The sequence below is a fragment of the Rhinopithecus bieti genome, unplaced genomic scaffold (assembly GCF_001698545.2).
Source record: "Rhinopithecus bieti isolate Rb0 unplaced genomic scaffold, ASM169854v2 scaffold_29388, whole genome shotgun sequence".
NCBI lineage: Eukaryota > Metazoa > Chordata > Mammalia > Primates > Cercopithecidae > Rhinopithecus > Rhinopithecus bieti.
The window spans coordinates 1,406,851-1,427,726 of NW_016813389.1; the positions used below are offsets into that span (position 1 = coordinate 1,406,851).

The 20,876-nt window shown below is 53.7% G+C and overlaps 1 long non-coding RNA gene across 1 annotated transcript; it reads left to right on the plus strand.

Moving 5' to 3' along the window:
* The first annotated feature begins 555 nt into the window (after window positions 1-555).
* Window positions 556-11,511, plus strand: LOC108512857 (uncharacterized). Its single transcript, XR_001880720.1, has 4 exons — window positions 556-970; window positions 2,788-2,912; window positions 6,685-6,990; window positions 11,259-11,511. It is a non-coding gene; the product is annotated as an uncharacterized LOC108512857 (long non-coding RNA).
* Window positions 11,512-20,876: the final 9,365 nt, after the last annotated feature.

A 20,876-nucleotide genomic window follows, 5' to 3' on the forward strand; every position in this document is an offset into this window, starting at 1 on the left:
GCCCTCTAGAACACAGCTAGCAGTTCCCGTGAAAATCAAAACACCCCATTTTACAGGTAAGGAGGCTTGGGGAGGAATGGCTTGCCACACCATGCAGACATAAAGAGGGATATTCACCCAGAAAAACATACCAATAACACCAAGGGCCCTCCTACATACTGTTCTGCCACTATTTATTGAGCACTTACTACATGCCCGGCAATGAGCCAAGTGCTTTACAAGGCTGACCTATTTCAATCCAACAACATATATGGATCCCCTTTTACGGGAAACAGTGAGGTTGATGCATTTGCCCAAGATCACACAGCTCATGGGGAGTGGAGCCTGACTTTGAACTCGGGCTGCCTGCTTCCAGAGCCTGTGTTCTTGACCATCCTTCTCTGCACCTGGCTTAGAGACCCAGGCTCTGCATAGAGGGGCCCAGTGTTCTTGGGTGAGTTCCTTAAGCCCCAGAGTAGCAAAAGGGAAAGGAATTATCTTCAGCGACGGGGCGGGGGTGGGCACTCAGAGAGGGGGCCCCTCTTACAGCAGGGCACACAGCCGGCTGAGCCAGGACCCACCACACTCACTCCCCGGCCCCTGGCAGCCAGTGGGTGGCTCCTCCATGGCCCGGAAGGACCCCCACGGCTGCTCCTGCAGGCAGATGGACAGACCACGGCCCCCTCCCACGGCCTGCGGGCTGTGTGGCATCGCCACCTCCTCCCGAGCAGGCTGCCTTTAAGAAACCAGAAGATTGATTTCCTGGCAGGCTCTACGCCGAGGAGCCCGTCCAAATGGTTTGCATGTCTGCATTTTTTACTGCTCCGTTTAATATGTATGCAAATGCCGGCCGGCTGCGCCCGCCGCGCGGCTGCACAGTCACACGCGGCGCCCCATTAAAGCGGCCGTCCCGGGCGCGCGCCTCATTCGAGGCGACGGGCTCCGGGCCCTGATAGATGGGGTGCGGGGACGGAGACAAATGACGGCCTTTGTAATTTCTTTCTGTCTTTTCCGGGGAGGGGAACTCGCAGAGGAGATTTAAATATATGCAAAATTGTTTGTGGGCTGGGGGTGGGGCGGAAACCTGAAAGGGGCGGGGGGAGAGCAGCCGGTGTATTCCTGGTGGGAGTCGGGCTGGAGGCTGAAGGGGAGCGGGGCCCCCACAGTCACCTTCTGGCGGAGACAGCCGAGCGAGCCGCTCTGCTCCTGATAAGCAGGCCCAGTCCTCTGGGAAGCGTGGGCTTCAGCCGCAGAGAAAAGGAAAATGCTGGTTATTTTCGGCCCCGTTACACGCGGGAAGCCGGGGATGGTGGTTTTTTCCCCATCGCACCACCACTTTCTTTTCTTGGGCTTCCAGGGCTTATAACTTAATCGGTACGGTGTCATTTAAGTTTCACCTTACCCCATGAGGTGGGTCTCGGGATCACACCCATTGTGCAGATGGGGAAACTGAGGTTTGAGGGAGTGAAGTCCCTTGGGGAGGGTTGCAGAGAGAGTGGGTGGGGCTTGGGTCCCTCCAGAGCGCTGTCTTTGACCCCCACGGCCCTCTGCTGTCTCTCTGGCTCTCGGCGGTGGGGCGTCCGCGTGCCTGCCTGTGCCCCAAATCTGCCCGGACTCGCCCCATACCATGAGCCAGCCCCCTCCTCCTGCCTGCCCCCCATGCGCGCTGGGTGACACAGGCCCACAGCCCAGCGAGCTGGGGGTCTGAGCCTCACACTTTCCAAATATTGCTTAAGCCTAAAATCCGAGATGCTGGTTTTAAAGGAATCCTTCCTAATTTCTCAGGATTTTAGGCCACGTGGCAGCTGGGGACAGAAACATTTCTGAGAGGAGGCCCCAGTCTCAGGAGAGACCCACTGGAGACCCAGAGTTACATACCGCTGTGTCCGTGTGTGTGCGCCTGTGTCCGTGTGTGCTTGGGTGTGTCACGTCATTGTGAGTGTGCTGGTGTGTGTGCACCAGTGGGAGTAGGGGAGTGTGTATTAGTGCATGTGTGAGTTTCAGTGTGTATGTGTTAGTGTGTTACAGGACAGGGGTCCTGATCCGGACCCGAAGAGAGGGTTCTTGGATCTCGTGCAAGAAAGAATTCAGGATGAGTCCACAGTGCAAAGCAAAAGCAAGTTTATAAAGAAAGGACAAGGGATTGGGCGCGGTGTGCTCGCGCCTGTAATCCCAGCACTCTGGGTGGCCGAGGCGGACGGATCATCTGAGGTAAGGAGTTTGAGACCATCCTGGCCAACATATAGTGAAACCCTGTCTCTATTAAAAATACAAAAAAAAAAAAAAAAAAAAAAAGCTAGGTGTAGTGGCACACGCTTGTAGTCTCAGCTACTTGGGAAGCTGAGGCAGGAGAATCCCTTGAATCTGGGAGGCGGAGGTTGCAGTGAGCCGAGCTCATGCCACTGCACTCCAGCCTGGGCAGAGCAAGAATCCGTCTCTCACACACACACACACAAATAAAAAGTAATAATAATAATAATAATAAAGAAAAAGAAAGAAAGGGTAGCAGTAAAAAGACAGCTACCTCCACAGACAGAGTAGGACGTTCCCGAACGTTCCCGAAAGTAAGGGGAGGAACGCATCCACCCTAGCTACATGCTTGTATATAGGGGGAGATTTGCTCTGCTACAAGGGTTTGTGTAAAGGATTAATTTTCTTAATTACTATATTTTGCAAGAATCGATATTATCTTTAAAGCAAAATTAGGAATGCCTTTGTTCTCCAGATATGGGGATATCTGGACACTCCTAAGTCTGGGTCTGTTTTAGTAAACATTATTAGTTTGTTCCCTTAACGGTAAACATCTAGAGGCTTGGAATACTTACCTTTCTGGTAATGTGGCCCAGCGGGTCCCAGCCTCGTTTTCCAGCCCTCACTCAAATGGAGTCGCTCTGGTTGGAACACCTCTGACCAGTGTGTGCCTGCGTGTCAGGGTGAGTATGGGGCTGTATGTACAGACGTGTCGGTGTGTACACGTGTGTGCCAGTGCGCATGTATGAATGTGTGTTGTCTGGCAGGAAGCTGGAGTGCGAATTTCCCTGAGGGCTTTCACTTCCTTGTGGTCCAGGCTGGGGCCTTCCCCGCTCTCCTCCCGCCCCAGAGCTGCCCCTCTAGGCAGGGAAAGCCTCTGGAATGAGGGAACAGGATATGGTTTCAGGAGGCTCCCACAAGCCCGAGGCAACCCTGAGCTTTGCATAGATGGGAAGGACTTGGATTGTTAGGGCTGGGCTGGAGCCTGGGAATCCTGGGCCGGAAGTGAGGGGCGCAGACAACTCTCTAGAGAAGCCCTCTGCGTGTGCGTGTGTCCCTCCAGATCTGTGCATGTTGAGTCACTCGGGGAAGTGGCTCTCCTCATGTAAATGTCTTCAGGATGAAGGGAGGTCCTTCTGGTGTCTGGACTTGAGCTCTGGGGGCAGAACCTGGGCTCTGGGGGCCGCTATTTGGGAAATCACCCTCCCTGCCGCCCCCTGGGCCAATGCCCTGAGGACACTGGAGGGGTCCTTGAGCCCTGGTGGGGGTAGGGTGTGTGTGTGTGTGTGTGTGTGAGAGAGAGAGCCAGAGAGTGTGTGTGTCTGTGAGCAGGGGTGTATGTAAATGTGTGTGAGTGAGGATGTGTATATGTGCGTTGGTGTGTGTGAGTTGTGTGTGTGTGAGGTTGTGTTGGGGTGAGGGTGAGTTGGTATGTGTGTGTGAGGTTGTGTTGGGGGTGAGGTGTGTGCGTGTGAATTGGTGTGTGTGAGGGTGTGTGCATGTGAGTTGGTGTGTGTGAGTTGTGTGTGTGTGAGATTGTGTTGGGTGGGGGCAAGGGTGTGTGCGTGGGTCTGTGTGTGCGTTGTGTATGAGGGAGGATGTGTGCATGGGAGTTGTGAGTGAGGGTGTGTGAGGGTGTGTGTGTGAAAGTGGGTGTGAGTTGGTGTGTGTGAGTTGTATATGTGTGAGGTTGTGTTGGGGGTGAGGGTGTGTGAGTTGGTGAGTTGTGTATGTGTGAGGGTGTGAGTGTGAGTTGGTGTGTGTGACTTGATGTGTATTTGAGTTAGTGTGTGTTGGTGTGCATGTGAGTTGGTGTGTATTAGTGTGAGTTGTGTATGAGTTGGTGTGTGTTGGTGTGAGTTACTGTGCATGTGAGTTGATGTGTGTTAGTGTGAGTTGTGTATGTGTGAGTTGGTGTGTGTGTTGTGTGACTTGTGTATGTGTGAGTTGGTATGCGTGTGAGTTGGTGTGCATGTGAGTTGGTGAGTTGTGTATATATGAGTTGGTGTGTGAGTTGATGTGTGAGTTGTGTATGTGTGTTGGTGTGTGAGTTGTGTATGTGTGAGTTGGTGTGCAAGTTGGTGTGCATGTAAGTTGTGTGTGTGAGTTGGTGTGAGTTGTGTATGTGTGCGTTGGTGTGCGTGCGAGTTGGTGTGAGTTGGTGTGTGTTAATGTGAGCTGTGTATGCGTTAGTTGATGTGTGTTGGTGTGTGAGTGGCTTGTGTATGTGTGAGTTGATATCCGTGTGAGTTGGTGTATGTGAATTGGTGTGTATGTGAGTTGGTGTGTGAGTTGTGTGTGTGTTGGTGTACATGTGAGTTGGTGTGTGAGTTGGCGTGTGAGTTGTGTATGTGTGAGTTGGTGTTCATGTGAGTTGGTGTGTGTGAGTCCGTGTGTGAGTTGGCATGTATATGAGTTGGTGTGAGTAGTGTGAGTTGGTGTGCAAGTTGGTGTGCATGTAAGTTGATATGTGTGTGAGTTGTGTATGTATGAGTTGGTGTGCATGTGAGTTGGTGTGTGAGTTGGTGTGTGTTAGTGTGAGTCGTGTATGCGTGAGTTGTGTGTTGGTGTGTGAGTGGCTTGTGTATGTGTGAGTTGATATCCGTGTGAGTTGGTGTATGTGAATTGGTGTGTATGTGAGTTGGTGTGTGAGTTGTGTGTGTGTTGGTGTACATGTGAGTTGGTGTGTGAGTTGGCGTGTGAGTTGTGTATGTGTGAGTTGGTGTTCATGTGAGTTGGTGTGTGTGAGTCCGTGTGTGAGTTGGCATGTATATGAGTTGGTGTGAGTAGTGTGAGTTGGTGTGCAAGTTGGTGTGCATGTAAGTTGATATGTGTGTGAGTTGTGTATGTATGAGTTGGTGTGCATGTGAGTTGGTGTGTGAGTTGGTGTGTGTTAGTGTGAGTCGTGTATGCGTGAGTTGTGTGTTGGTGTGTGAGTGGCTTGTGTATGTGTGAGTTGATATCCGTGTGAGTTGGTGTATGTGAATTGGTGTGTATGTGAGTTGGTGTGTGAGTTGTGTGTGTGTGTGTGTTGGTGTACATGTGAGTTGGTGTGTGAGTTGACGTGTGAGTTGTGTATGTGTGAGTTGGTGTTCATGTGAGTTGGTATGTGAGAGTCCGTGTGTGAGTTGGCGTGTGAGTTGGCGTGTATATGAGTTGGTGTGAGTTGTGTATGCATGAGTTGGTGTGCAAGTTGGTGTGCCTGTAAGTTGGTATGTGTGTGAGTTGTGTATGTGTGAGTTGGTGTGTGTTAGTGTGAGTTGTGTATGCATGAGTTGATGTGTGTTGGTGTGTGAGTGGCTTGTGTATGTGTGAGTTGATATGCATGTGAATTGGTATATGTGAATTGATGTGTATGTGAGTTGGTGTGTGAGTTGGCATGTGAGTTGGCGTGTGAGTTGTGTATGTGTGAGTTGGTGTGCATGTGAGTTGGTGTGTATGTGAGTTGGTGTGTGAGTTGGCTTGTGAGCTGGTGTGTATGTGAGTTGGTGTGTGAGTTGCATATGTGTGCATTGGTGTGTATGTGAGTTGGTGTGCGTGTGAGTTGTGAGCGTGTGAGTTGGTGTGTATGTTAGTTGGTGCATGAGTTGTGTATGTGTGAATTGGTGTGCGTATGAGTTGGTGTGCGTGTGAGTTGTGTGTGTGTGAGGGAGGGTGTGTTTGTGGACAGGGATGTGTGCGCCTGGACTTGCCAGGAAGGTTGGGAGGGGCACATGAACCAAGGCTCTGTGACAGGCATTTCTGAGCTCCCCTGGCAGATCTGACTTAGAAGGAGCTGCAGGGACTAGCACTGAAGGCCCTTCTGGCTTCCCTGGCCCAGGCCTCGGCGTCTTCCTGGCCTCATCTCTCTAGTCTCTGCAGTCCTCTGGGCTCTCCAGTCCCTCAGGGGGCTCTCCCTTGGAAGCCTGTGGAGAATGTCACCACCTCTCTCTGCCCACCCAAGTCTCCCCGGGCATGGCAGACAGGATGACCCCTCAGGCCGGCACCTCCCAGAACCCATGTCCCCACAGTGGCCCTGGGGTCCCCTCTGGCCTCACACCTGCTCCTCTTCCTCTCTTTCAAGATTTGCCAGGTGCTGGGCCCCAGAAGCCAGACTTCCTGGCATGTCGCGGTCGTCCTCACTGGTCCTTCCCTCCCTGCAGCATTCCCCAGCCCTGGCCCACCTGCCTCCCACCCCCTTCCTGACCCAGGCTCCCAGGCACCTGGGCCTTCCCCTCGCGGCCACCTAGCTGTGTACTTTGTTTGGCTGCCGTCACCCCCAGGAAGGCGATCCCTGTGAGAACCCAAATAGCAGGTGCCCATCTGGGACCCCCGCCCACAGGCCCAGGGGAGGTTTCCTGGTCCTCGCTGTGGTGTGGCATGGCTCATTCAACCCGGGGCTCACCCTTGGTGTCCATGAAGCCCAGCCGACGGTGACCCTAAGTCCTCCCTCGACTCACCTGTGTTTGGGGATAGCCCATCCTTCCTGCAGGCTTTGTCTTGGTGTCACCCTGCCTGAGCTGGCCCCAACCACAGTAACAACAGTGATGCTGATGGGTGACTGCTGCCTGGAGCTGCTCGCATGACCATGTAGAGAAAGTTTTTTCCCTGAGGACCATCTGGAATGGACGCATGCACTAACCCTCTCTGAATACACCCTCCCCATGGGGCCCTCTGAAGCATCCCGTAGAGCCAGCCCCTACCCAGAGACCCTGGGTCCAGAGAATGCACTGGGTGGTGAGCCTGGGGATGAATGCAGAGCCCTAGGTCTCCTCCCCAGAAGTAAGTACTGGGTTTGTGTAAATTGCTTGGTCAGGAGGGTGGGACCTGGGGTCTTCACTAGGCTTGCCCCAAACTGGGTTGAGCACATAGTAGGTGCTCACTAAATAACTGTTGAAATAAATAAGCAAGGAGGCCAGGTGTGGTGACTTATACCTGAGCTCCCAGCACTCGGGGAGGCTGAGGCGGGCAGAGCACCTGAGGTCAGGAGTTCAGGACCAGCCTGCCCAACAGGTTTAGTAATGAAACCCCGTCTCTACTTTAAAAAAAAAAAAATTAGCTGGGTGCAGTGGCACACGCCTGTAACCCCAGTTGCTCGGGAGGCTGAGGCAGGAGAATCACTTGCACTTGGGAGACAGAGGTTGCGGTGAGCCAAGATCATGCCACTGCACTCCAGCTTGGGGGCAACAGAGCAAGACTCATCTCCAAAAAAAAAAAAAAAAAGGATGGAAGGATGGATGCAGGCATGGGTTTGGGCCACACAGTCTTGCCAGGCCTCCTGCCCATGGTCCTCCTGGGGTCCACACCCTTGCTCCCCAGCTGGCTGTGGTGCTGAGTGTCACCTGGCTGGGTCAGGCCCTGACGCTGAGCAGGTTCACTGTGACTCTCAAAGACCTTGTTGTTGGGACTGAAACGCATCTGCACCTCCCCCTCAGTCCTCCGTCCCTCAGGGTCGGTGTTTATTCCCAAGCAAGGGGTCACCCAGAGAGCAGCCCGAAACCTCCCTTGAGTCCTGAGGAAGGGGCAGCCAGAGGCTGGTCTGGGAGGAGGTGCAGCAGGCGTTAGGAGCAGCCACTCCAAATTCAGTGACCATGTTTTTCTGAGCTGAAAAATGAGGACACAGGATGTAGCTGAGGGCTTTCTCAGGTTGGTTCATTTAATGAAGGGAAAAAAACCTTCCAAAGGTATGAAAGTTAAAACTTATTTAGTTATGTGGGGAATAGCTTGTTTTTGTGGAAGGAACCTGAGTTTCCAAAATCAAGGTTTTTCTGGGAAGGAATACTTCCATTTGGCTAATACTTGGGGGGCACCTGGACCAACCTTGTCTTTAGTGGGAAGCAAAACAGGCATGATCCTGGCCTCACAGAGCAACATAGGGAGACCGACAATCTTCCAATAATTCCACAGTTCAGAGGCCTTTTAGGAGGTAAATGATGAAGCGAGGGAGCGGGATGGGGTCGGGGAGCACATTCCAGGCAGGGAACAGCATATGCAAAGGCTCCGTGGCTGGAGGGAGAACTTCGAGTTTGAGGGACAGGAGGGCAGCCCCGAATGTGATGAGCGAGAGGGAGAGGAGGATGGAGATGTAGGTAGAGGTCAGTCCGGGCGGCGGCCAGCAGCCATGAGAGTGTGATGGGCTCTCTCTGGCAAGCAGTGGGAGCCATGGATGGTTGGACACAGGCGTGACCTGGTCATCCTGGTGGATATTGATGGTGATGAGGAGAAGGATGGTGTTGATAATCGTAGGAGGCACTGAGTTCTTACCACGTGCCAAGCACCGTTTCACAGATCGAAGTGAGGGCTGGGGAGGTGAAGTGACTTATCCAGGTCACACCACTGGCGAATGGCAGAAATGGGATTCAGATCGCATCTGTCTGGCCACACAGTCCACACGCTCGTCCTGCATGTCCTGTACACACTGTACACAGAGCTGCCCTTTGTCTGGATGCGGAAGCTGAGGGACATGCAGATGACCCTGTCACCTGCCTCCCTGTGGTGCTGACTCCTCTCCGCTCTGAGGCTGGGTGGGATTGCAGGTCACAGGGTTGGCTGGAGCTGGAAAAGCCCAGCTCAGTTCCTGCTGAGGTCCAGCAGGGGAAGTAGAGGTTGCAACATCAGCGGAGGCTGAGGTTCCGGAGAAGTTGGGCCCCCAGCCTGTTCACTGGGGCACAGGTCACGCTGCAGCCTCAGCCACACTAGCTTGTTTGGGGGTCGAGGACTCCCACAACATCCCCGGGTGGCACTGGACCTTCATTTCTTCATTTCCTCCTGCGGAAGCAGAACCAGGTGACTGCACTGCTGTAGATCCACCAGCGGCCTTGAAAAAACCCTTATCAGGCCGAGCGAGGTGGCTCATGACTGTAATTCCAGCACTTTGGGAGGCCAAGGCAGGCAGATCACTTGAGGTCAGGAGTTCAAGACCAGCCTAGTCAACAAGGTGAAACCCCATCTCTACCCAAAATACAAAAACTAGTCAGGTGTGATGGCATGCATCTGTAATCCCACTACTCAGGAGGCTGAGGCAGGAGAATCGCTGGGAGGCGGAGGTTGCAGTGAACCAAGATTGTGCCACTGCACTCCAGCCTGGGCGACACAGTAAGACTCTGTCTCAAAAAAAAAAAAAAAGAAAAGAAAAGAAAAGAGAAAAGAAAAAGCTCTTATCTCCTCATTAATCATTAGGGAAATGCAGATGAAAACCTGGATGAGATGTCCCTTCCACCCATGAGCATGGCTACCATCAGGAATCAGAAAGAACAAGGGCTGGCGGGGAGGAGGTAGATAAACTGGATCTCTCGAGCATTGTTGGTGGGAATGAAAATGGCGCAGCCGCTGTGGAAAACAGCATGGCAGTTCCTCAAAAAAATTAAAAATAGAATTACCATATGATCTAGCATTTCCACTTCTGGGTATGCACCCAAACGCATTGAAAGCAAGGCCTCGAAGACATATTCATGCTCCCGTCTTCATAGCAACATCACTCACAATAGCCAGAAGGTAGAAGCAACTGAAGTGTCCTTGAATGCAGGAATAAACAAAATTTGATACGTATGTACAATGGAATATTATTTAGCCATAAAAAGGAAATTCTGACACACGCTGTAACATGGATGAACCTTGAAGACATTGTGCTAAGTAAAATAGCCTGTCACAAAAGGACAGATACAATAGGATTCCACTTATGGGAGGCTCTAAAGAAGTCACATTCGTAGAGAGAGAGAGTGGAATGGTGATGTCCAGGAAGGAGGAGTTAGTATTTCACGGGTACAGAGTTTAAGTTTTACAGGATGAAAAGAGTTCTGTGGGTGGATGGTGGTGATGGTTGCACAATAGCGTGAATGTATTTAACACTACTGAACTATACACTTAAAAATGGTTAAGATGGCACATTTTATGTGTATTTTAAAAACTTTTATTCCCAGTTCTCTTATGTTATTGACAGTTGGCTTTCTTTTAAGTTTTTTTTTTTTTTTCATTTTCTTTTCGAGACAGGGTCTCCCTCTGTCACTCAGGCTGAAGTGTTGTGAAATGACTGCAGCTCACTGCAGCCTTGAACTCCTGGGCTCAAGCAATCCTCCTACCTCAGCCTCCGGAGTAGCTACCACATCCAGCTAGTTTTTCACTTTTTTTGTGGACATAGGGTCTTACTATGTTGCTCAGGCTGGTCTAGAACTCCTGGCCTCAAGCCATTCTCCTGTCTAGGCCTCCCAAAGTGCTGGGATTACAGGTGTGAACCAACTCCTGGCCTTAAGTTACTTGCTTTTGTGAGAAATAAAAATACCAGATGGTAATTGGCATTAGAGCAGTCAAGACTCTCAGATGCCAGTGTTCCTGGACAAGTAACCTTGCCTCTCTGAGGCTCAGTCTCCTCATGGGGAAATGGGATCGTGATGGCACCTCCTTCCTGGAGCCACTGTGAGGGTCCATGGTGCCTCCAAGGTGCTCTGCCTAGCGGCCAATGTGCAGTGAGCACCCAGCCACCCCTAGGACTGGCAGGTCTTCCTTGAGCCTTTGGGGTTTGGGATTTAAGCAGCACAGGCCTTGGTCAGAGGAGAAAAAAATACCTTACCTCACCATCCACATGGGGAAACAGGGGCCTGGAAGAGTCAAAGGACTTGCCAAGGTCTCTCAGCATCTCCTGAACTGGAATGTGGTTTTCCAAGAGTCCCCTCAGGTGCTGGGCCAGGCTTCACCGGTGCCTGGGTGTGCAGCTGTATTGGTCAGCAGGGCTCCCTCTGCTGCGGTAACAAATGAACCCCACATCTGAGCGCCTTAGAACGGTCAGTTTGTATCACATCCAGCAAAGTCTGCTATGTGTCCAGGCAGTTCTTTTATTTTTTTGGAGACAAGAGTCTCTCTCTGTCACCCAGGCTGGAGTGCAGTGGTGCAATCTCAGCTCACTGCAGCCTCCGCCTCCCGGGTTCAAGTGATTCCCCTGCCTCAACCTCCCAAGTAGCTTGTATGTAGACGTGCACCACCACCCCCAGCTAATTTTTTTTTGGTGTGTATGTGCATATATATATTATTATTATTATTGTTGATTATTATTGTAGAGACCACGTTTTGCCATGTTGGCCAGGCTGGTCTTGAACTCTTGACCTCAAGTGATCCACCTGCCTTGGCCTCCCAAAGTGCAGGGATTATAGGTGTGAGCCACCACACCCAGCCCTAGGAAGGAATTTTTAACAGCGAATCATCTTCCACTGTGCACTCTTCACGTTAATCGTCAGTTCCCCTGGATGGGTGTTTAAGGCATTTCCAAAGTTCTGATATTAAAAACACGGATACAGTGAGTTTCTTTCTGCATCTCCCCTTGTTGCCATATGAATGTGTTTGTGGTATAAATTCCTAAAAATGGAATCGCTTGGTCAAAGGGTGGATGTATTTAGCAACCTGATGGCTTTCCAGGAGGCAGGTGCTGCCTCCCTGTCACGAGAAGCTTTTAAGAAGAGCTACTGATGGAACCCGAGCTGGAGTCCCAGAGACCAGGGTGAGTTTTCTGTCCCAGGGGTTTTCAGATGGGACACTGGGGAGGAGAAGCAGAAACAGGGACTGCCCTGCCCAACTGAACTCTCTGATCCCAGTACTAATACTGGTAGCTGTGCCATCCCCGGTATACAGACAGCACCGTGCTCTAGGGAGGGTGAGTCATTGGTCCCCAGCTGCCCAGCAAGCAGCATGTGATCCCCCAGTTCCTAGTCAGGCCTGAGTCCTCTTGGGTTCGGAGATCCCAGCCCCCTGCTGTGATCCTCAGGGGTCCCTTCTTGACTGGCATCTCCCAGAGGCACTTGTGTTCCCCAGAGCTTGCTCTCCACAAGTTTCAGAAACTCACCGCCGCTTCTGGAGACTCCACTGGGTCTAGCTCTTGGCTGCTCTGGTTGCACAACCACCGCCTGCATGTTTTTCTTTTGTGATTTTCACATCTGCCTCATCTTTCTGCAAGAGCATGTTGGTATTTATACAATTTTTGTCTTGATTTTAAAATCTTCAGCCGGGCACGGTGGCTCACACACCTGTAATCCCAACACTGAGGCAGGTGGATCACGAGGTCAGGAGTTCAAGACCAGCCTGGCCAAGATGGTGAAACCCCATCTCTACTAAAAATACAAAAATTAGCCTGGTGTGGTGGCAGGTGCCTGTAATCCCAGCTACTCGGGAGGCTGAGGCAGGGAATTGCTTGAACCTGAGAGGCGGAGGTTGCAGTGAGCTGAGGTTGCGCCACAGAGCTCCAGCCTGGGCAACAGAGTGAGACTCCAGCTCAAAAAAAAAAAAGAAAAAAAATCTTTCTTGGTTGGGCAATGTTGCTATTGTTTCTGAAAAAACAATACACCCTTATTGTACCATAAATTGATGAATTCAAGCAACACTGGAAACTACAAGAAAGAAGGTAAAAGTCGTCAACATGCCTCACCCGGAGATGACTCTGGTTAATGTCTAGGTGCACGTCCTTATGCAGAGTGTACACATTTCTCCCCACCCCCTCTAATGACAATGAAAATCTCTCCCTTTCTTGCTGAAGGTGGGGGTGTGTAAGTCACTGGAGTGGATCTGAAGGCCTGAAAAATCTCCATTCCCTCCCCTCCCAGGGTGTAAACAAACAGCCCCCCAGCACCCCTCCTGCCACTGCCAGGTTGAAAGCCACCGCTCCATCTCCGGGGAGCAGGGCTTGGTGCCCGCTAAGCAGGTGCTAATGATTCTCCCATTCCCAAAGAAAGTTCCATTTACTCCCCAAGGTTCCATTCCCCTACCTTCCAGACACCTGTTTGTGTGTTGAGTTCACACAAAGCCACGCTGGCCTCTGTCTGCTTTGTGGTTCTATCTCCACCCCCCACCCCCATCAGCAACACTTGACTTTTTCTAAGAGCAGAGCAGGCCCCAGCTTGGGCCTGGGTGGCCCCATTTGTCTGGGCCTCTCTGGTGATGTAGATGGTTAGTCCACCCCTGGGACATCAGGAGCTTCCTGGGAGGACCTTCGCCTGCAGGGAAGAAAGTGCCTGGCCTTGCTTCTCAGGGAGGAGGCATGACCCAGGTGGCAGTGTGGTGGTGGAGGCTCTAGGACCAAATTGGACGCAGGTGTAGACATTTCTGTAAGGACAACAGGCACTTGGAACCCATGCAGCCCTGCTCTGGGGCCTCTTGGAGGCACAGGGCTCTGGCAAAGTGGGACAGTATCCACTGGATAGTGGCAGATGTTGCTGTCATGCCCAGTGAGGGGTGGCGGGGGTGAGTGGTGGAGGGTGTGGCAGTTTCCACGGCAGAGGCAGCTTTGCCCTGCGTGGCACCAGGGTAGCCTCCGTTAGGTGTTCCTCAGACCTGCTCCTGAGCATTTGTGAGTCTTCCTGGTGCCCGAAGAAACCCTGGGGACAGCTTGACATGAAACAAGAGCAGGAAGAGGGCAAGAGCCTGTGACCCCGTCAGGGTGATTCTGTGGCTTCTTCAGGGGAGGGTAGGTGGTGCAGAAGCTTGGGTTTTGGAATCAGACAGACTGGAGGGTGTCCTAGTTGAGTCTCATACTGGCTGTGTGACCTTGGGCAAGTCACTTAAGGTCTCTGAGCCCCCATTTCCTCATCCACCCTACAGGCACAGTAGTGCCCATGTGGCGGGCTTAGATGAAAGACAGAACTCGATGCCCAGGCCTCCTTGCCTGGCAGCACTGCTTTGTTCTGTCTGCTTGCCCTGGGGGTGGTGGCCTGGGAAGAGCTGAGTTACAGAAGCTGAGGGACTTCAGGAAGCCACAGTTCTCATCCCAGGGGCTCCTAAGTCTTGACACCAGTGGGGTCCAAGCTATATTTCACGCCCGCCTTCCCATCGCAATCTTATTCTTTTTTCTTCTTGAAATGAATCTGACCTAAGTGATCAATACAGAAGGATGCCAGGGTAGGGGCTTTGAGACCCCACCTGGCCCTCTCCATTCCCCACCAGATGCCCCCTAGGGTCTATGAAACAGTTGGAAAACCCCCTGGCCACAGGCGGTGCTGGCAGCAGATAAAAGGGGGGTGTGGGGTAAGGGGAGTCATTTTCCAATGCATTCCTCACTGCGCTGGCTTAGAAGAAAGCCACTCCTCATCTCAGGTGCTTCTGAGGGTCCTGCAGGGCCTGAGGTCGCTAAGCCAGAAGGCCCACCTTTCCCCCTTCCCACAGGGTAGGAAGACGCCCCTCCCTGTGGCACAGGCCAGACCTGGCCAGAGCCCTGCTCAGTGCTGTCTGGCCACTTGACCTGGGGCAAGCCCTCCTTCTGAGCCTCTGCTGTATGGGGCAACCCTAGGGCCCTGGATCGGAGCCGGGTGTGGAGAGGACAGGAGGAGCTGTCAGGCCCCACGCACCGCCCCTGGTGCCAGTCAGTACCTGATCAGTGGTGCTTGCCATTTTTTTTTTTTTTTTTTTTTTTTTGAGACAGGGTCTCCCTCTGTCACTCAGGGCTGGAGTGCAGTGACACAATCTCGCCTTTCTATAGCCTCGACCTCCTGGGCTCAAGCTATCCTATGCACAGGGCGTGGCAGTTTGCAGGGGCCAGGATCCTGGTCCTCAGTCAAGGGGAGGGAGGCCTCACCGGGCCCAGTTTGCAGATAAGGAAACTGAGGCTCCTGGAAGCCAAGCCACAGACTGCGAGTGGGTGTGGCCCCTCGACCTGGCAGGCTATGACTGGGGACGGGGCTTGCTTTCCCCCATCTCCTCACACCAGTTTCAGGAACCCCGGCGGCATCCTTGCATATATACGTATGTATACATGAATATTTCTTCCTCAGCTCCTCCTTTGTGTCTGAGGCACTGTGGGGACTGTCAGAGGGGTCTGGAAGCCTCCCAAACTCTGGCAAAGATGCCCAAACAGAGCAAATTTGGCCCTAGAGAGCAGGGAGCCCACCCTGCCCCATCCCACAGAGGGGGAAACCGAGACTCTGCCAGCTGAGGGGCTTGTCCAGGCCCCCTGGGAAGCCGAGGTGGCCTCAGCCTCCAGGCCAGGCCTTCCTGAGACTTCAGTCCTCTCCTGCTCCTCCTCAGCCCCGCCTTTCCCGCAACCCCAGCGTCCCCAGTCCTCTGGAGGAAGATTTCCGTGGTCCCGGTTGGGGGTGCCAAACTGCCAGCGACAACAGCGTTTTTTAAATCCTAGACTCGCTGACTCGTGTGATTATTCTTATTTAAGGAAGGGAAAGTACTGGGAGTGGGGAGCTGGTCACCTCTGGGTGGGGGCACCTCCGGGTGGGGGCGGCCCCTGCTGCCTGCCTTGTGCCCAGCTCCAACCTGGGGAGGCGGAGGAGAGGGGAAGCAGGAGGAGGAAAGGGGGGAGGGGGATGGCAGAGGATGAATTAGGAGGATGGAGAAGGGGAGGAAAAGGAAGGGGAAGAGGGGCAGAAGAGGGCGGAGGAGGAAGGAAAGAGGGGCTGGGGTAAGGGCGGAAGGAGGGGGGCGCTGGGGTGAAAGGCGGGGAAGGAGGGCTGCGCGTAAGGCGGAGAAGAGGGTAGGGAGGGGGCAAGAAGGGGGCAGGAGGGAAGCAGGCATTAAAGAGGGAGATGAGAGGGCGAAGAGGAGGCTAGGGAGGACGTGGGTGTGGGAGGGGGGTGAGGAAAGGGTACGGGCGGCAGGAGGGGGCACAGAAAGGAACCCCCCGCCCCCGCCTCGGCGGCTCCCTAAGCAGATAGGAGATACATAATTTACTATGGAAATGCAAAAAGAATTGGGAAACTCTCAATTTATAAATATTTATTTTTACAAGTTTGTGCCTCCCAGCTCCCCCTTGCTGGCCCTGGTCTTTTCTCTCTGGGGCCCTCGGGGCGCAGGTCCTTCCTCTCCCGCTCCCACTCCGACCCCTCTTCCCCTCCCCGCCTTCCTTCTGCCGTCCCTTCCCCCTCGGGCGGTCTCTGTCTCCCCCAGGTCCTCTCCTTCCTTTCTCTGGCCTGTGTCTCTCCCTCGGTCTCTCCCCTGAGTGCGTCTCTGTCTCTCTTGGTGGCGGGACGGGGGCGATTTTTGAGTCTCCCCACACCGTGGGTTTCTCTCTCGCTGTCTCGCCCATCTCTCCATCTGTGTCCTCCCACTAGCCCCGCGGGCCCCCGTCTCTCCACCCGAGGACCCCAGCTCCCTCCAGAGGGTCCGGGGGCGGCAAGAGCCCCCGTAGGCTCCTGGGTCGGGGGGAGGGGTCGTTTCCCTGGCAACGGCCGGTCGGCTGGGCGGCGCGGGGATTGGGTTGAGCCCCGCCCCTTCCCCGCCCCCTCGCCCTGGCCGCGGGTTGGGGGCGCTGGGTGAGGCTTCCGAAGCACTTGGACCGGGCCGTGGGGGCGGGCGGGGGCTCCCTGGGAGGCCGGCCCGGAGGAGGGGCGGGCAGATAATCAGCCAATCAGTTAATCAATCGGCGAGTCAATACATCAATCACAGGCCCCCAGAGCGGCTGGGGTTGAGCGCTCAGGGTGTGGAAAGAGCTGAGTTCTAATCCCTGCTGGGCCTCTTCCTGGCCATGTGGCCCCAAGCCCGGAAGCCCCTGCACAGCGCCGAGCCTCGGGGTCCCCTCTGCGCAGTGGGGCTGTGGCAGCACCTGCCTGCGGGGCTGGCAGTCCTTCCTGGTGGCCTGGTGGTCCCTGTCCACCCCTCCACCTCACGGATGGGAAACGGAAGCTACTGAGAGGGGAAGTGGCCGGTGGGCACGGAAGGGATGGGGCGGGGAGCTCGGCAGCATCTGCTCGCCCAGGCCGTTTTTTTCTGAGCGGGGCTTGTGCTGAACCCATCCTTGGCAGCTCCTAGCTCAGTGCCTGACCCTGCACAGGTCCCGGCTTCAGGTGGGAGAACCCGAAATACCCCTTTGATCGCTCCTCCCAGTCCCTCTCCTCTCCTCCTGGGGTGGGGAACTGAGTCCAGGACAGGCCAGATGGATGCAGGGTTGCTTGGCTAGACCCGTGCCAGCACCTCCTCTTAAGCCTTCTATATGCCTGACACATGAGCTGGGGTGGCGTGGTTGTTAGTGATGGAGGAGTCCTCAGGCAGCGTCTGCAGGGTCAGCAGCTGGAAGGGTCTCTGGATGCTTCCTGCAACTCAAAACCAGGTGTTTGTAACCAACATGCAGGTCTGCTCAGCCTTCTGACCAGCACACCTCCCAGCCCCGCCCCTCCCTCCCTCCCAAGCGGGCTGGGGGCTGGAGTGGAGGCTGATGAAGGGGCTGGTGGGAGGGCCCTCTCCAGGAGGGGCTGGGGAGTCACAGGGAAGGTGGCTATTTATAATTTCAGCAGCCCCTTTAAGCCCCGGCTCCAGGCCTGCTGCCAGGCTGGTTCTGTTTGAAGCTCCCAGCTCTAATCCTGCTGCAGTCTTGCTCTCAAATCCAGATCCTCTGGCTGCCTCCCATGCAGGGAACAAGCCCGGCCTGCAGAGCTCTCCCAGGGCTGGGGACAGCTGCAGGACTACTCTCTGTCCCCAGCCCCCTATGCTGGGCAAGCACATCACACACACACACGCACACACACACAGACACATTTCCCTGTGCAACAACAAACTCACCCTTTTTAATTTTTTTGTAGAAACAGGGGTCTCGCTATGTTGCCCAGGCTGGTCTCAAACTCCTGGCCTCAAGCCATCCTACTGCCTTGGCCTCCCAGAGCGCTGGGATTGTAGGCATGAGCCAATGTGCCTGGCCTACAAACATGCTTTGTCATAGACTGGCATTTCATGTGTGTGGCCTGTGGGCCCCCATCCCAAGGCCTGCCCTGCCCTCTGCAAGAAGGATGTTTTCAGAACTTTGTGGTCCTCCCCAAAGGTTCTAGGTTCTATGCCCCACCTCCTTAGAGCCCCAGGGCCCCAAGTGTGTTCAGAACCCAGACCAGCCTGGGAACTGACAGGAAGAAAGAGTGGAAGTTGTGGTGGGGAGGGGCTGTCGGGTCTTGAAGGAGGGGAGTTGGTTCAGACACCCAGGGCAGCCCTGTCCCGTCGGGCCCACCCAGCAGCCTCAGCCCATTCCCACTGCTGGGCTCTGTGCCCGGGCTCTCGGTGTTTTACCTGCCCCTGGTAGATGTGTTCTTACTCCCATTTTACAGATGGGGAAGGTGAGGCTGGGAGTTTAGGTAACATACCCAAGGTCCCCCAGCTAGTGAGAAAGGTAGGGTTTGAGCCAAACTCTCTGGGGCTCTATGGGTCAGGCTGTCCCCCACTTCTGCACTGGCAGCCTGGGTACTTGGTAATATCCTGCCAACTTTTCCCTGCTGCTGGTCTGGGGCTTCCACAAGGCCTTCTGGGTGGCAGGGTGGCTTGCACCTCTGTGTGGCACACTACAGCGTCCAGTTCATGTGCCCTGGCCGACCGCATGTACTGGGGAGAAAGGAGAGAACGGAGACGCAGGGGAGGCCCCTCAGTCCAGCTGCACTGTTGGTAACGAGGATCTTACCAACAAGGATCTCAGAGCAGACCCAGAGATCAGGCTGTGGAGCATCTCAGGCAGCTCTAGGGGAAGGGAAGGCATAGAAAAGACTAGAGGGGTCAGCGAGGACCAGGCCCCAAGACTCTAGGAGCCCCGTGTCAGACCAGGCACCAGGGAGGGAGTTGAGGCTAGGGATTCTGCTCCAGAACTAGCTGTGTGACTTTAGGTAGGCCCTTTACCTCCTAGGCCTCACTCAGTAAAAATAAAGAGTCTGGCCAGGTGCAGTGACTCACACCTGTAATCTCAGCATTTTGGGAGGCCAAGGCAGGTAGATCACCTGAGGTTGGGAGTTTGAGACCAGCCTGACCAACATGGAGAAACCCCGTCTCTACTAAAAATACAAAAATTAGCCGGGCGTGGTGGTGGACACCTGTAATCCCAGCTACTCGGGAGGCTGAGGCAGGAGAATCGCTTGAACTCAGGAGGCAGAGGTTGCAGTGAGATGAGATCATGCCGTTGCACTCTAGCCTGGGCAACAAAAGTGAAACTCTGTCTCAAAATAAATACATTAATACAGGGGCTCAGTTCTTTAATTTTTGAGAAGCCTTCCAGGTGGTACAGTTCAGAATTCTCTGAATATTTTATTTTCCACCAAACCTCTCTTGAGCACCAGCAACGTCACAAACGCTGTGCTTGGGTGCAGTGAGCAAGAAACTATAGGAGACCCACTCTCGGGGGGCTGCATGCCTGGTCCTGGGGGAGCTGAGGTGCAAACAACCCACTCCCTGCACTAGTCCATGTGCTGCTAGAGGCATAGAGCAGCTAATATTGGCCGCCATTGACTCATCACCTGCTGTATGCTTTATCCTTTTATTGAATCTGCACAACAACCTCATGCAGTAGTTACCATTATTCTGCCACTTTACAGATTCGGAAACTGAAACCCAAAGGACTAAATGCCTGTCTGAATTCTTTCTAGCTCTGTCGCCCAGACTGGAGTGCCATGGTGTGATCATAGCTCACTGTAGCCTCAAACCTCTGGGCTGAAGCCATTCTTCCGCCTCAGCTTCCCAAGTAGCTGGGACCATAGGCGTGTGGCACTGTACCTGGCACTGTCTGAATGCATGCAGCTGGTAAGTGTGAGCCCAGGCAGATCCCAGGTGGTAGCTGTCTTCATGGTTGTTAGAAAAGGGCTTCAAAGAGTGGAGACTTTCTGTCATCTTCCCTTGCCAAGTGGAAAGGGAGGCAGAAGGGTGCTCCAGGCACATCCCGAACAGCAGTTACCTGCTGCCATGTGACAAGCCACCCCAAACAGATTGGCTCAAAATAATCATGTATTGGACTTTCTTATGATTCTGGAGTTGACTGGGCTCAGCAAGGCGGTTCATGCTTGGACTCTCTCCTGCAGGTGCAGTCACAGAATAGCAGGAGCTGGAGTCATCTAAAGGCTCCACTGGGCTGGGTGCCCAAAACAGCCTCACCTTGGTGCTTATATTCTCCCCTAGTGTATCCCAGATTTCTTGTGTTACAGCTCAGGGCTCCAAGAGGCAGGAGGCAAACTGTCTCGTGTCACTTCTGCAATCCTCCACTGATCAAAGCAGTCATATAGCCTACTCAGATTGGAGGCAAGGGGCATAGACCCTACCTCTCAATGATGGGGGTATGGAGGAATTTGTAGCCATGTTTAATCTACCACAGATGCTAATACATATTTCACAGCAAAAATGGAGGTTTGTGATTAAATACATTGTGGGAAAGGATTAAACAAAAGTGTTCTTTCCTGCAGGGCTTCTCAGAGCATTTGCAGATGTGGACAGTTGGTTTCCAATCTAGGAAAGGAGTTTACACAATTTCCCAAACGGATTTTATGAACTGATTTTGGTTTGGCTGCTAGGGGGTCCTATCTGCAGTAGGGGCTGTTGGATCTGGGAGACTGTGGTGCTGAGGCTTCTCTGCACGCTCCACTTTGGGTGGCATTATTCATTTTTCTAGAACCTCCAGGTCCAGCTTCCAGAGGACCATGAGTGGGTATGATAAGGTTTGAAGTGGGGCCGGGCGCAGTGGCTTACACCTGTAATCCCAGCACTTTGGGAGGCTGAGGCGGGCAGATTGCCTGAGCTCAGGAGTTCAAGACAAACCTGGGCAACATGGCAAAATCCTGTCTCTACTAAAATATAAAAGATTAGGCCGGGCGTGGTGGCTCAAGCCTGTAATCCCAGCACTTTGGGAGGCTGAGACGGGCGGATCACGAGGTCAGGAGATCGAGACCATCCTGGCTAACACAGTGAAACCCCGTCTCTACTAAAAAAAAAATGCAAAAAACTAGCCGGGCGAGGTGGCG